The following is a 16119-nucleotide window of genomic DNA, read 5'->3' as shown; positions in this document are numbered from 1 at the left end:
TTGGTGCAAACAAGGATAAAAATGTCCACAGGTAAATATATCAATGGATCTTTAACGTTGTGGGCTGAGGATCCTAGACATCCTGTTCAGATACATTGCTCCATGCATTCTATAAAAAATCAAAACCTGACTGCCTCTGCTATCTATAAAGGAGCCAATAAAGTTGTTTTAATCTTAGCCTACGTGTAAATTAATATCTTGACAACGTGTACCCAACTATAAAAGATGGTATACTGGAGCTGAATGTTAATCACCTATGGAGTTTTATGGCTGCAGTTGATGGCTTGATCATTTGAAGCCTCCAGTGACTCGTTGGTTTTAAACGCGGATTATCGTGCTGAATGTGGCATAAAGATGGAGAGGGACTGCGTGCATTAAACTCTTACAAAAACCAATCATTCTCATCTGTTTCTGATAGATGTTTGCTGGACCGACACACGCGTCGCGTCGTAACCGCATCTCAGCTCCGCCCGCGGCGCGGGGCGTGTGTCTGTGGGCGGATTCTCACGCAGTGCTAATGGGAACACGCAGGTGACGCGGCGCTCAGCAGTACTACATTGCAAGACGCGGACGATTTCCGCCGTGACAGGAGAGAAGACCTTACGCGAATTCCAGAGACGATAATGAATGCATTGCGATTATTATTGCAGAGAGATTATTAATGCAGAGAGATTACTGCGGGAATCTGAAGAGCATTCCTGAGGTAAGAGTCGAGCGCGTGAGCGCGCGTGCTTTCTCGCTTGCGGTGTGACAGCGCGCGCGGTGTGTGTTTGTTATTTTTGGGTCTGATGCTGTATCTGAAGGGTTTATATGTAGGATGTATTTGTACGATGTCTTAAGAGCACCGCTGTAGTATTTCCATTACCGATCTGTAAATTGTCACTTAAACGGCTCGCTCGCTCGGGTCGTTTATCTGTTTAAAGTGGCCGCTGCGTCTTAAGGTCTGGATAAATGTACGTCTTCAGGTGATGCCGGTTAAGTTGTGTGTTATAGATGAAGAGTCAATGACGAAATTATGAAAGAAAATCATTAACTGAATTCTCCAGACGCGTGATACACGCACGCACAAGTCGACAAGTCGATATTGCGTTACGGTTTCCTTCGCTGTTCTATGTTCATTAAATCAGCTGGAATCAAATCTTTGTGTGAATGTGATGAGCTCGCGCACCTCCTCCACTGGGGTGCGATACAACCTCTCCTGAACAACCTGCCTGCAGAACACACACACACACACACACACACACACACACACACACACACACACACACACACACACACACACACACACACACACACACACACACACACACACACACACACACACACACACACACACACACACACACACACACACACACTAACATGGACCGCATAGACTCGCTAACACAGACACGCACACGCGCGCACACACAGATTTTGGTATGTTTTGTGGGGACATTCAATAGACGTATTTGTTTATATATTCCCTTCCCCTAACCAAAACCCCAACCATCACAGAAACCTATCTCTTACTTTACATTTTCAATAAACATCATTACATCATTCTGTTTGATTTAAAGCTTGTTTCCTCATGGGGATCTCAAAATGTCCCCACGAGGCCACAAAAATACTGGTATTCCTATTTGTTGGTCCCCACAACGTGATACCACAGGGACACCACACACACACACACACACACACACACACACACACACACACACACACACACATACACATTCTGGTTTCCAAGTTTTGTGGGGACATTCTATAGACGTAATGCATTTTATACCATCCAAACTGTATATTCTATTCCCCTTACCTGCCCCATTCCCTAACCCCAACCATCACAGGAACCTTTCTCCTACTTCACATTTTCAAGAAACATCATTCTGTTTGATTTATAAGCTTGTTTCCTCATGGGGATATCAAAATGTCCCCACAAGGTCACAAAAATACTGGTATTCCTATCTGTTGGTCCCCACAAAGTGATAATGTACATGCACACACACACGCACACACATCTTGGTATAAGAGGAGGATGGTAATTAAAAGACATTTTAAAGATTTTACTACTTAAGTTGTTGATTCATGTTAACAAACATGCGTTTGTAGAATTTTTGATAGGCCTACATTTACTCTTCACTCTAAAAACAAACTATGCTATATAGTAGGGCTGTGTCGATTAATCGTGCAATGCGCGTTTTCCCAATGAATGAATTTGAATGATTTACGGTGAAATGCGCTACATCCAAAAGCCAGAGGGCACTCTCGTGTAGAAACCTCATTTGTGCTACAGAATAAGTATCATTACAACCGCTTTGCATGAAACACAGAATCAGAGCCTTGCGATTCAGAATCGATTTCAGGCAGGTCTTTTTAATGGGGAATGTGATGTATCGTCACAGCCCTACTATATAGCACCAAAAGTGGTTCTTTGCTCGTAATCATAGAAGAACCGTTTTTAGTGCTATAAAGCACCGGTGAAGCACCTGTGCAGAACTATATGGGGGACATATAGCACCGCTATAGCAGCACAAATGGTTCTATATAGCACTATGTAGTTCTACACAGGTGCTTCACCGGTGCTTTATGGCACTAAAAACGGTTCTTCTATGATTACGAGCAAAGAACCACTTTTGGTGCTATTTATCACATTTGTTTTAAGAGTGTTGCTTTTATTGAAAGCTTCAGAATTCAAACTCATGTCCTTTATACTGCCGACACAATACTCTACCAGTTAAGCTACACTCTAAAAAAACAAACGGTGCTATATAGCACCAAAACTGTTGCTTTGGATCATAACCATAGAAGAACCGTTTTTAGTGCCATATAGCACCTGTGAAGCACCTGTGTAGAACCATATAGTGCTTTGTAGAACCATATGTGGTGCTATATGGCCCCTATATGGTTCTACACAGGTGCTTCACTGGTGCTATATGGCACTAAAAATGGTTCTTCTATGGTAATGATCAAAGCAACAGTTTTGGTGCTATATAGCACTGTTTGTTTTTTTAGAGTGTATAGGAACATTTAATCAACAATTTAATGACCAATCTTGTCTATATAAACCGTTTTAAAAACAAACAGGTATTCAAATGAAAAAGCAGATCATATGTTTTGAGGCATTTTATGCATGTAAACAACAACAATTGTGATATCTCAATATGATAGATGGATGGACATGGATACATTTCACAGCATTGCTTCACTAAAATTGATGTTTGACATGTCAGGGTCATTAGTTTGAATCCTAGTAAACACATTAGTATATACTGTTGAAGTGTGTAGATTTAGTGCACTGTTGCATTGGATTAAAGTGTCTGCCAGATGTTTAAATGTAAGGGTTCAGTTTAGTAAATTGTGCAGCTTGACAATTGACCTATGGGTAAGCCACACCCCCAAACACGATGAGCCAATCACAGTGCGCAAAGCCAACCCATACACTCAGACATTCTCTGCTTCCACGTCCATTGAATGTGGAAAGAGAAACTTACAAATGAAGTGAAATGAAATGAGTCTTTACTATTTTACCTTAGGAGTCAACAAATCTATAGTCCAACCATGGGATTCTTTTCTAGTGACCCATTCGAAATACAAAAATACAGAAATGTTGTTTTAGCTGTAGATCTTACAGAACCTGTAACTCTTAGTTTAGTTTTGTGGAGTCTTTCCTGTTTTTAGATTTTGAGATCAGAATAAAAAGCTTTTTGTCTTTAATCTGTTTTTACAAAACGTTTGATCTTACCAGGTGCAGTTTGGTTAATCGCGCCCTGGCTGGCTTGCAGAGGTGGGCTCGAGCGTGGTTCACCTGGGCCCAGGCGCAAAACGTGCAGTGTGATCGTAAAACACCCCATAGCTCGCTTCAAAAGGAGAGACATCAATTGCGTTACCACTAGGAGTGATACCTATGATTTTACAGATAACGATAACAGATATGGTCTTATTTTGGATTCTTCAAAAGTGTGTTTGTGATTGTGATGGGCACGAGTAATCGATTGCTTGAGTACTCGAACGACGATCGATCACGAAAATCCATGCGCTATGACTGGACTTTTAAAGCATGTTGTTATTATGGTGCGCATCCACAACGGGAGTTAATTTTCTATCCAGTTCATAACTTCGTTGAAGTCTTGCATTTTGTGCAGATAGATGCACATTATATAATACATTAATGTTGAATCAAGGTTTTATATTACATAGATTGGTGGTGGTTGAGGAGTTTACCCCGTTCATATGAAAAGCGCTTTGAGTACTGAGAAAAGCGCTATATAAATGTAAGGAATTATTATTATTATTATTATTATTATAGATTGCGTCATTAGAAAACGCTTCAGTTTGTATTTATTAACCCTTTAGTTTCACTTTATCATGCAGCTATTCCTATAAGAGGTTTTTGTTAAAAAAAAAATTTAATTCATTAATAATGTATTATATGTTCATTATTCCGTCATAGTTTCTTCAAAATTAAGTTTTGTTTGAGTGTTTTTATTAAAAATATTTTCATTTTCACAGTGACGCTTGTTTAATTGCCCCGCCCCTAATCAATCAAATACTTGTTTTTAGACCTGTGGATTTTTAAAATGAAAAAAAAAAATGACATACATGCACATCCCTAGTTTGTGAAAGTCTTATATTGACATTAACTCTTTCACCGCCAGCGTTTTAAAAAAAGTTACCAGCCAGTGCCAGCGTTTTTTATGATTTTCACCAAAGTTTAATGCCTTCCAGAAAATGTCTTTCTTTAAATATATAAACATACAATATACCAAATGAAAGAACAGACCCTCTGCTTTCAAACAAAAAACCCGTTTCATCCTACCTTCAGTGGTTATTTTGTAATCAGCTTTTGAATTAGGTTTCTGCAAAAACACCACATTTTGAGCAAAAAGCAGAGATAATTCCATTTTTGTGATGTGCTTTTCATAGAGATCCCATTCAGAGCGATCTTTAAAACAGACACGGACATGCAGCCGCTTGCCATAGCGCAATACTTTCGGGTTTAAAAAAGTTGTGGAAGGGCGGTATTGCGGAAAGACGGAAAATCTCTTCATTGGCAGGGAAGCGTTTTCTCTTGATTGACGAGATATCTCGTCAATGGCGGTGAAAGAGTTAATATTAATATGATCAAGGTTAATGTATGTGTAATTAACCAAACAGAAAGCATTCATGTAAACCGTACTGAACAGTTATCATACATGAAGCAAAAATAACATTGTAATACATTAAGTCATAAAATGCAAACTTTCATCAAACACGGCACAAAATTTGATGCACAGCTTTACATAATGGCTTATTGTTTTAAAGTGGCGAGTTCTTCTTCAGCTATTTCACACTGTTATGTTTATAATTCATTGTTTGTAGTTCATATTGGTGATCTTATAGTACATTTGAAAATATTCTTTTGAACTGTCTGAATTAATCTGAAAAACATTAAATAACTTCTCAAGTAACCTTCTTTACCGGTCGCTGTTCTCTGTGTGTGTGTGTTTCCCTCACATGCATCTCCCGCCTATGACAAATATGAGAAAAGGCACGGCCGGCCCGCACACGTCCTCCACTCGCAACATAGAAATAGCAAAGAGCTCACTCGGCTAAAGTATTAAAAATAAATATGACATTGTTGATTTTAACAAGCCATACACACGGCACTATAAAATGTGCTGTTACATCACGTTCTGAAAGCACGTGAAAATTGAATTTGTGGTAGGGCTAAAACGATTCATCGAGTTACTCGATTAACTCCATTACAAAAATTCTGCCTCGAAGCCTCGTTAAATTTCTATGACGCGCACTATGCGCAGGGATCTGATTCACACGGAGCGTTGTTCAATGTTTAGGAAGCACACCATAGCGCGTGATACATTTTTAATTTAGTTGGCGCGATGGCGTAGAGTAAATATGTCCATAAACGGCAAAGAATGTCTAAAGTTTGGGATCATTACATTCTTATCATTACATTACATTCAGCATCTGAATCGAAAACATCCACTGCTGTTTCACCAAGCGTCGATGAAACAAGGTAATGTAGCTTTTGCTGATTTTAATCCCATACTGTATTTGTAGCGATGTCGTTATGCGATTTGACTAGATATGATGTTTAGCTTTGATGTTTTTAAGTAGTAAACGTATTCACATTAAATTGCAAGACACATTCACGCACATGGCCGGAGCCAGCTATGAGGTCACAGAGGTCCGGACCTCGGTAATTTTTTCATATAAAAAATTTTAATTTGAAGTTCTCTGAATGACTTAACCCTAACCCATCCGCATATATAATTAAGTTTGGACAGTTTACCGAATAGTTTAGTGTAAAATGATGAAGATTGGCTTAAGCTACGACGGCGTGGGTACAGAATTTGCAGTGTTGCCAGATCCTAGTGTTAAAAATCCTCTTTAGACGTAGTGTTTTAGCAATTAATGTGGCACTTTGACATGATCTATAAAGTGATTGTTAGGTGTAGGTTAGTATTAGAGATTTCTCTGATTTATTTCTGAAATACAAGGTTTGGACGAACTTAGTTTTTTAAGGCCAATTATTTTTGCTTGTTTTTCGTACTAATATCTGGCAACATGCTGATACTACATTCGGTAAGATAAAAGCAGTAATCATCATATTTGTGTCTGTAAGAGTATCAACAGTATCAACAACACTATCGAAAAATAGAACATATCTCTGGTACAAAGATGTAGAAGAATTGGGTTTAAATAAAATATGCCAAATATGTTAAAACACGTAGCGTAAAACGGTAAAGCTAATCTCAACAAAACATACAGAAAGCATTAAAAATTCTGTTATTTAATTTAATTTAAGAGTTAACCTTTCACAAAGTCATGCTGAAAACAATAAGAGCACTAAATAAGTTCTTGTTTAAAATCTTGTAACGTTTTTTGTTATATAATATTGCTTATTAAAATGATTACAAAAATAAACATTGTTGCATTAAAAAGTAATCAATAATTCAGCAGTCCCAGTCCATCCCCCAAAACAGAGTGTGTACCCAAAGTGTAAAAAGGTTAAGACAAAATATTTTAATAATAATAATTCATTACATTTATATAGTGCTTTTCTCAGTACTCAAAGCGCTTTACATATGAACGGGGGAATCTCCTCAACCACCACCAATGTGCAGCATCCACCTGGATGATGCGACGGCAGCCATATTGCGCCAGAACACACACCACACACCAGCTTATTAGTGGAGAGGAGATGGAGTGATTTAGCCAATTAGTATGAGGGATGATTAGTAGGCCAATGGGCAAGTTGGGCCAGGATGCCAGGGCACACCCCTACTCTTTTCGAAGGACATCCTGGGATTTTTAATGACCACAGAGAGTCAGGACCTCGGTTTAGCGTCTCATCCGAAGGACGGTGCTTTTTGACAGTATAGTGTCCCCATCACTATACTGGGGTGTTAGGACCTACACAGACCACAGGGTGAGCACCCCCTGCTGGTCTCCCTAACACCACTACCAGCAGCAACCTGGTTTTTCCCATCCAAGTACTGACCAGGCTCAGCCCTGCTTAGCTTCAGTGGGCAAGCTGTCTTGGGCTACGGGGTGATATGGCTGCTGGCGTTAGATCCCAGGTTTAGATCCCAGGTAAAAATAAAGTATGCAATGTACTTAAACCACTTAAATAATAGCAAGTACATTTGTAAGTTATGTAAAGTTATGCTACAAATATACTTATTAAAAGTAAAGTTCTAGTTGAGCGATACTTCAGTTTACCTGAAAAAGTAAGAATACCAGTACCAACTAGATTTTTATTGAAATAAATTATGTCTCAAAATAACACTTAGATGTTCTTAACTTAATTTTAAGAAGTACCAAAAACAAATGTGATATATAAGCCACAAAATGAGTGCACGAAAATAGTACATTTACTAAGTGTACTTAAAAAGTGTATTTTATTTAGCAGTTATCAACAGGAGTCCACAGAAACGTGTAAGTGTATTTGATTTTAGACTTGTGAAGTTTTAGCGCAGTGTCGTTTGCTAAGAAACGCTCTCTTGTTTATCTTTGTCTCACATGCTGCAATCCGCGTTTGTTCTCGCGTGTCCTCGCGTGCGTTACTGTATTACAGTAAATACAGTAGTAGTTTCGGCCATTAACTTGTTGTTGATTGTTTTCGGGCGTGGCCAATGCCAGGAGAGTATTTAAACAGCAGTAAACAGTTCAGTCTTCAGGTGAAGCAGTTATCAACAGGAGTCCACAGAAACGTGTAAGTGTATTTGATTTTAGACTTGTGAAGTTTTAGCGCAGTGTCGTTGCTAAGAAACGCTCTCTTGTTTACCTTTGTCTCACGTGCTGCAATCCGCGTTGATTCTCGCGTGTCCTCGCGTGCGTTACTGTATTACAGTAAATACAGTAGTAGTTTCGGCCATTAACTTGTTGTTGATTGTTTTCGGGTGTGGCCAACGCCAGGAGAGTATTTAAACAGCAGTAAACAGTTCAGTCTTCAGGTGAAGCAGTTATCAACAGGAGTCCACAGAAACGTGTAAGTGTATTTGATTTTAGACTTGTGAAGTTTTAGCGCAGTGTCATTGCTAAGAAACGCTCTCTTGTTTACCTTTGTCTCACGTGCTGCAATCCGCGTTTGTTCTCGCGTGTCCTCGCGTGCGTTACTGTATTACAGTAAATACAGTAGTAGTTTCGGCCATTAACTTGTTGTTGATTGTTTTCGGGCGTGGCCAATGCCAGGAGAGTATTTAAACAGCAGTAAACAGTTCAGTCTTCAGGTGAAGCAGTTATCAACAGGAGTCCACAGAAACGTGTAAGTGTATTTGATTTTAGACTTGTGAAGTTTTAGCGCAGTGTCTTGCTAAGAAACGCTCTCTTGTTTATCTTTGTCTCACATGCTGCAATCCGCGTTTGTTCTCGCGTGTCCTCGCGTGCGTTACTGTATTACAGTAAATACAGTAGTAGTTTCGGCCATTAACTTGTTGTTGATTGTTTTCGGGCGTGGCCAATGCCAGGAGAGTATTTAAACAGCAGTAAACAGTTCAGTCTTCAGGTGAAGCAGTTATCAACAGGAGTCCACAGAAACGTGTAAGTGTATTTGATTTTAGACTTGTGAAGTTTTAGCGCAGTGTCGTTTGGTAAGAAACGCTGTCTTGTTTATCTTTGTCTCACGTGCTGCAATCCGCGTTTGTTCTCGCGTGTCCTCGCGTGCGTTACTGTATTACAGTAAATACAGTAGTAGTTTCGGCCATTAACTTGTTGTTGATTGTTTTCGGGCGTGGCCAATGCCAGGAGAGTATTTAAACAGCAGTAAACAGTTCAGTCTTCAGGTGAAGCAGTTATCAACTAGCCTGGTTAGCCAGACCTACATCAAGATGTAAGGTCTGGCAACTCTTCACACAAACGGCTCAATGCAAGGGGCGGGATATAAGGTTGTCCCTCAAAATGCCTCTGCACGCAATAGGATAGCGCTATGACCAATCAGAGCAACGAAGAAGGTGACGTAGTTACCGTAACCAGTCGGCAAAACTCCAAACACATCTTTCTTGCTTAAAAAGGACTTCAGTAGGGTTATTTGCTCTTCTCTCAAAGAAAAACATAAGTCTAAGTCCTCCAGAGTCGCGGCCAAAGCCGCTTCAAAAGAAAGCTGTTCGCCAGCAGCAGCAGCCATTCTTTGTTTTCAAGTAGGAACCGTTGCAGCTCTGTCGTCATCATGTTAAGCCCGCCCCACAGACGCTACACACGATGTGATTGGCCTGACCAAATTTTGGTTTTTGGAGCTGTTAAGTGTATTGTGAGTGCCTAGACTAAACCCTGGCAGCAAATATATTTTGCGGCCGCTAGGGTGCGTCTAGATTTCTAGGCTAGTTATCAACAGGAGTCCACAGAAACGTGTAAGTGTATTTGATTTTAGACTTGTGAAGTTTTAGCGCAGTGTCGTTTGCTAAGAAACGCTGTCTTGTTTATCTTTGTCTCACGTGCTGCAATCCGCGTTTGTTCTCGCGTGTCCTCGCGTGCGTTACTGTATTACAGTAAATACAGTAGTAGTTTTGGCCATTAACTTGTTGTTGATTGTTTTCGGGCGTGGCCAATGCCAGGAGAGTATTTAAACAGCAGTAAACAGTTCAGTCTTCAGGTGAAGCAGTTATCAACAGGAGTCCACAGAAACGTGTAAGTGTATTTGATTTTAGACTTGTGAAGTTTTAGCGCAGTGTCTTGCTAAGAAACGCTCTCTTGTTTATCTTTGTCTCACGTGCTGCAATCCGCGTTTGTTCTCGCGTGTCCTCGCGTGCGTTAATGTATTACAGTAAATACAGTAGTAGTTTCGGTCATTAACTTGTTGTTGATTGTTTTCGGGCGTGGCCAACGCCAGGAGAGTATTTAAACAGCAGTAAACAGTTCAGTCTTCAGGTGAAGCAGTTATCAACAGGAATCCACAGAAACATGTAAGTGTATTTGATTTTAGACTTGTGAAGTTTTAGCGCAGTGTCGTTTGCTAAGAAACGCTGTCTTGTTTATCTTTGTCTCACGTGCTGCAATCCGCGTTTGTTCTCGCGTGTCCTCGCGTGCGTTACTGTATTACAGTAAATACAGTAGTAGTTTCGGTCATTAACTTGTTGTTGATTGTTTTCGGGTGTGGCCAACGCCAGGAGAGTATTTAAACAGCAGTAAACAGTTCAGTCTTCAGGTGAAGCAGTTATCAACAGGAGTCCACAGAAACGTGTAAGTGTATTTGATTTGAGACTTGTGAAGTTTTAGCGCAGTGTCTTGCTAAGAAACGCTCTCTTGTTTATCTTTGTCTCACGTGCTGCAATCCGCGTTTGTTCTCGCGTGTCCTCGCGTGGGTTAATGTATTACAGTAAATACAGTAGTAGTTTCGGCCATTAACTTGTTGTTGATTGTTTTCGGGCGTGGCCAATGCCAGGAGAGTATTTAAACAGCAGTAAACAGTTCAGTCTTCAGGTGAAGCAGTTATCAACAGGAGTCCACAGAAACGTGTAAGTGTATTTGATTTTAGACTTGTGAAGTTTTAGCGCAGTGTCGTTGCTAAGAAACGCTCTCTTGTTTACCTTTGTCTCACGTGCTGCAATCCGCGTTTGTTCTCGCGTGTCCTCGCGTGCGTTACTGTATTACAGTAAATACAGTAGTAGTTTCGGCCATTAACTTGTTGTTGATTGTTTTCGGGCGTGGCCAATGCCAGGAGAGTATTTAAACAGCAGTAAACAGTTCAGTCTTCAGGTGAAGCAGTTATCAACAGGAGTCCACAGAAACGTGTAAGTGTATTTGATTTTAGACTTGTGAAGTTTTAGCGCAGTGTCTTGCTAAGAAACGCTCTCTTGTTTATCTTTGTCTCACGTGCTGCAATCCGCGTTTGTTCTCGCGTGTCCTCGCGTGCGTTAATGTATTACAGTAAATACAGTAGTAGTTTCGGTCATTAACTTGTTGTTGATTGTTTTCGGGCGTGGCCAACGCCAGGAGAGTATTTAAACCGCAGTAAACAGTTCAGTCTTCAGGTGAAGCAGTTATCAACAGGAGTCCACAGAAACGTGTAAGTGTATTTGATTTTAGACTTGTGAAGTTTTAGCGCAGTGTCGTTTGCTAAGAAACGCTGTCTTGTTTATCTTTGTCTCACGTGCTGCAATCCGCGTTTGTTCTCGCGTGTCCTCGCGTGCGTTACTGTATTACAGTAAATACAGTAGTAGTTTCGGCCATTAACTTGTTGTTGATTGTTTTCGGGCGTGGCCAATGCCAGGAGAGTATTTAAACAGCAGTAAACAGTTCAGTCTTCAGGTGAAGCAGTTATCAACAGGAGTCCACAGAAACGTGTAAGTGTATTTGATTTTAGACTTGTGAAGTTTTAGCGCAGTGTCGTTGCTAAGAAACGCTCTCTTGTTTACCTTTGTCTCGCGTGCTGCAATCCGCGTTTGTTCTCGCGTGTCCTCGCGTGCGTTACTGTATTACAGTAAATACGGTAGTAGTTTCGGCCATTAACTTGTTGTTGATTGTTTTCGGGCGTGGCCAACGCCAGGAGAGTATTTAAACAGCAGTAAACAGTTCAGTCTTCAGGTGAAGCAGTTATCAACAGGAGTCCACAGAAACGTGTAAGTGTATTTGATTTTAGACTTGTGAAGTTTTAGCGCAGTGTCTTGCTAAGAAACGCTCTCTTGTTTATCTTTGTCTCACATGCTGCAATCCGCGTTTGTTCTCGCGTGTCCTCACGTGCGTTACTGTATTACAGTAAATACAGTAGTAGTTTCGGCCATTAACTTGTTGTTGATTGTTTTCGGGCGTGGCCAACGCCAGGAGAGTATTTAAACAACAGTAAACAGTTCAGTCTTCAGGTGAAGCAGTTATCAACAGGAGTCCACAGAAACGTGTAAGTGTATTTGATTTTAGACTTGTGAAGTTTTAGCGCAGTGTCTTGCTAAGAAACGCTCTCTTGTTTATCTTTGTCTCACGTGCTGCAATCCGCGTTTGTTCTCGCGTGTCCTCGCGTGCGTTAATGTATTACAGTAAATACAGTAGTAGTTTCGGTCATTAACTTGTTGTTGATTGTTTTCGGGCGTGGCCAACGCCAGGAGAGTATTTAAACAGCAGTAAACAGTTCAGTCTTCAGGTGAAGCAGTTATCAACAGGAGTCCACAGAAACGTGTAAGTGTATTTGATTTGAGACTTGTGAAGTTTTAGCGCAGTGTCTTGCTAAGAAACGCTCTCTTGTTTATCTTTGTCTCACGTGCTGCAATCCGCGTTTGTTCTCGCGTGTCCTCGCGTGGGTTAATGTATTACAGTAAATACAGTAGTAGTTTCGGCCATTAACTTGTTGTTGATTGTTTTCGGGCGTGGCCAATGCCAGGAGAGTATTTAAACAGCAGGAAACAGTTCAGTCTTCAGGTGAAGCAGTTATCAACAGGAGTCCACAGAAACGTGTAAGTGTATTTGATTTTAGACTTGTGAAGTTTTAGCGCAGTGTCGTTGCTAAGAAACGCTCTCTTGTTTACCTTTGTCTCACGTGCTGCAATCCGCGTTTGTTCTCGCGTGTCCTCGCGTGCGTTACTGTATTACAGTAAATACAGTAGTAGTTTCGGTCATTAACTTGTTGTTGATTGTTTTCGGGCGTGGCCAACGCCAGGAGAGTATTTAAACCGCAGTAAACAGTTCAGTCTTCAGGTGAAGCAGTTATCAACAGGAGTCCACAGAAACGTGTAAGTGTATTTGATTTTAGACTTGTGAAGTTTTAGCGCAGTGTCGTTTGCTAAGAAACGCTGTCTTGTTTATCTTTGTCTCACGTGCTGCAATCCGCGTTTGTTCTCGCGTGTCCTCGCGTGCGTTACTGTATTACAGTAAATACAGTAGTAGTTTCGGCCATTAACTTGTTGTTGATTGTTTTCGGGCGTGGCCAATGCCAGGAGAGTATTTAAACAGCAGTAAACAGTTCAGTCTTCAGGTGAAGCAGTTATCAACAGGAGTCCACAGAAACGTGTAAGTGTATTTGATTTTAGACTTGTGAAGTTTTAGCGCAGTGTCGTTGCTAAGAAACGCTCTCTTGTTTACCTTTGTCTCGCGTGCTGCAATCCGCGTTTGTTCTCGCGTGTCCTCGCGTGCGTTACTGTATTACAGTAAATACGGTAGTAGTTTCGGCCATTAACTTGTTGTTGATTGTTTTCGGGCGTGGCCAACGCCAGGAGAGTATTTAAACAGCAGTAAACAGTTCAGTCTTCAGGTGAAGCAGTTATCAACAGGAGTCCACAGAAACGTGTAAGTGTATTTGATTTTAGACTTGTGAAGTTTTAGCGCAGTGTCTTGCTAAGAAACGCTCTCTTGTTTATCTTTGTCTCACATGCTGCAATCCGCGTTTGTTCTCGCGTGTCCTCGCGTGCGTTACTGTATTACAGTAAATACAGTAGTAGTTTCGGCCATTAACTTGTTGTTGATTGTTTTCGGGCGTGGCCAACGCCAGGAGAGTATTTAAACAACAGTAAACAGTTCAGTCTTCAGGTGAAGCAGTTATCAACAGGAGTCCACAGAAACGTGTAAGTGTATTTGATTTTAGACTTGTGAAGTTTTAGCGCAGTGTCTTGCTAAGAAACGCTCTCTTGTTTATCTTTGTCTCACATGCTGCAATCCGCGTTTGTTCTCGCGTGTCCTCGCGTGCGTTACTGTATTACAGTAAATACAGTAGTAGTTTCGGCCATTAACTTGTTGTTGATTGTTTTCGGGCGTGGCCAACGCCAGGAGAGTATTTAAACAACAGTAAACAGTTCAGTCTTCAGGTGAAGCAGTTATCAACAGGAGTCCACAGAAACGTGTAAGTGTATTTGATTTTAGACTTGTGAAGTTTTAGCGCAGTGTCTTGCTAAGAAACGCTCTCTTGTTTATCTTTGTCTCACATGCTGCAATCCGCGTTTGTTCTCGCGTGTCCTCGCGTGCGTTACTGTATTACAGTAAATACAGTAGTAGTTTCGGCCATTAACTTGTTGTTGATTGTTTTCGGGCGTGGCCAACGCCAGGAGAGTATTTAAACAACAGTAAACAGTTCAGTCTTCAGGTGAAGCAGTTATCAACAGGAGTCCACAGAAACGTGTAAGTGTATTTGATTTTAGACTTGTGAAGTTTTAGCGCAGTGTCTTGCTAAGAAACGCTCTCTTGTTTATCTTTGTCTCACATGCTGCAATCCGCGTTTGTTCTCGCGTGTCCTCGCGTGCGTTACTGTATTACAGTAAATACAGTAGTAGTTTCGGCCATTAACTTGTTGTTGATTGTTTTCGGGCGTGGCCAACGCCAGGAGAGTATTTAAACAACAGTAAACAGTTCAGTCTTCAGGTGAAGCAGTTATCAACAGGAGTCCACAGAAACGTGTAAGTGTATTTGATTTTAGACTTGTGAAGTTTTAGCGCAGTGTCTTGCTAAGAAACGCTCTCTTGTTTATCTTTGTCTCACATGCTGCAATCCGCGTTTGTTCTCGCGTGTCCTCGCGTGCGTTACTGTATTACAGTAAATACAGTAGTAGTTTCGGCCATTAACTTGTTGTTGATTGTTTTCGGGCGTGGCCAACGCCAGGAGAGTATTTAAACAACAGTAAACAGTTCAGTCTTCAGGTGAAGCAGTTATCAACAGGAGTCCACAGAAACGTGTACAGTAAGTGTATTTGATTTTAGACTTGTGAAGTTTTAGCGCAGTGTCTTGCTAAGAAACGCTCTCTTGTTTATCTTTGTCTCACATGCTGCAATCCGCGTTTGTTCTCGCGTGTCCTCGCGTGCGTTACTGTATTACAGTAAATACAGTAGTAGTTTCGGCCATTAACTTGTTGTTGATTGTTTTCGGGCGTGGCCAACGCCAGGAGAGTATTTAAACAACAGTAAACAGTTCAGTATTCAGGTGAAGCAGTTATCAACAGGAGTCCACAGAAACGTGTAAGTGTATTTGATTTTAGACTTGTGAAGTTTTAGCGCAGTGTCTTGCTAAGAAACGCTGTCTTGTTTATCTTTGTCTCACGTGCTGCAATCCGCGTTTGTTCTCGCGTGTCCTCGCGTGCGTTAATGTATTACAGTAAATACAGTAGTAGTTTCGGTCATTAACTTGTTGTTGATTGTTTTCGGGCGTGGCCAACGCCAGGAGAGTATTTAAACAGCAGTAAACAGTTCAGTCTTCAGGTGAAGCAGTTATCAACAGGAGTCCACAGAAACGTGTAAGTGTATTTGATTTTAGACTTGTGAAGTTTTAGCGCAGTGTCGTTTGCTAAGAAACGCTGTCTTGTTTATCTTTGTCTCACGTGCTGCAATCCGCGTTTGTTCTCGCGTGTCCTCGCGTGCGTTACTGTATTACAGTAAATACAGTAGTAGTTTCGGCCATTAACTTGTTGTTGATTGTTTTCGGGCGTGGCCAACGCCAGGAGAGTATTTAAACAGCAGTAAACAGTTCAGTCTTCAGGTGAAGCAGTTATCAACAGGAGTCCACAGAAACGTGTAAGTGTATTTGATTTTAGACATGTGAAGTTTTAGCGCAGTGTCTTGCTAAGAAACGCTCTCTTGTTTACCTTTGTCTCACGTGCTGCAATCCGCGTTTGTTCTCGCGTGTCCTCGCATGCGTTAGTGCAGTGGTTCTCAAATGGGGGTACGCGTACCCCTAGGGGTACTTTGGGGTACTGCAGGGGGTACGTGAAAGAAAGTGGAAACTGACATT

At 41.0% G+C, this 16119-nt stretch overlaps 1 protein-coding gene across 7 annotated transcripts in view; it reads left to right on the top strand.

The window, feature by feature from the left end:
• The first annotated feature begins 515 nt into the window (after positions 1-515).
• The window catches only part of nrxn2b (neurexin 2b), a 339687-nt gene continuing 324083 nt past the window's right edge, over positions 516-16119 (top strand). For all 7 annotated transcript variants that reach the window (XM_065261925.1, XM_065261926.1, XM_065261923.1 and 4 more), the window contains exon 1: positions 516-703. The gene's annotated coding sequence lies outside the window, so the exon portion shown is untranslated. The remainder of the gene's footprint in view (positions 704-16119) is intronic.

Source organism: Paramisgurnus dabryanus, chromosome 2, assembly GCF_030506205.2.
Source record: "Paramisgurnus dabryanus chromosome 2, PD_genome_1.1, whole genome shotgun sequence".
NCBI classification, from domain to species: domain Eukaryota; kingdom Metazoa; phylum Chordata; class Actinopteri; order Cypriniformes; family Cobitidae; genus Paramisgurnus; species Paramisgurnus dabryanus.
Note: the sequence above shows the minus strand (reverse complement) of the source record. Positions and strands in the feature narration are given on the sequence as shown.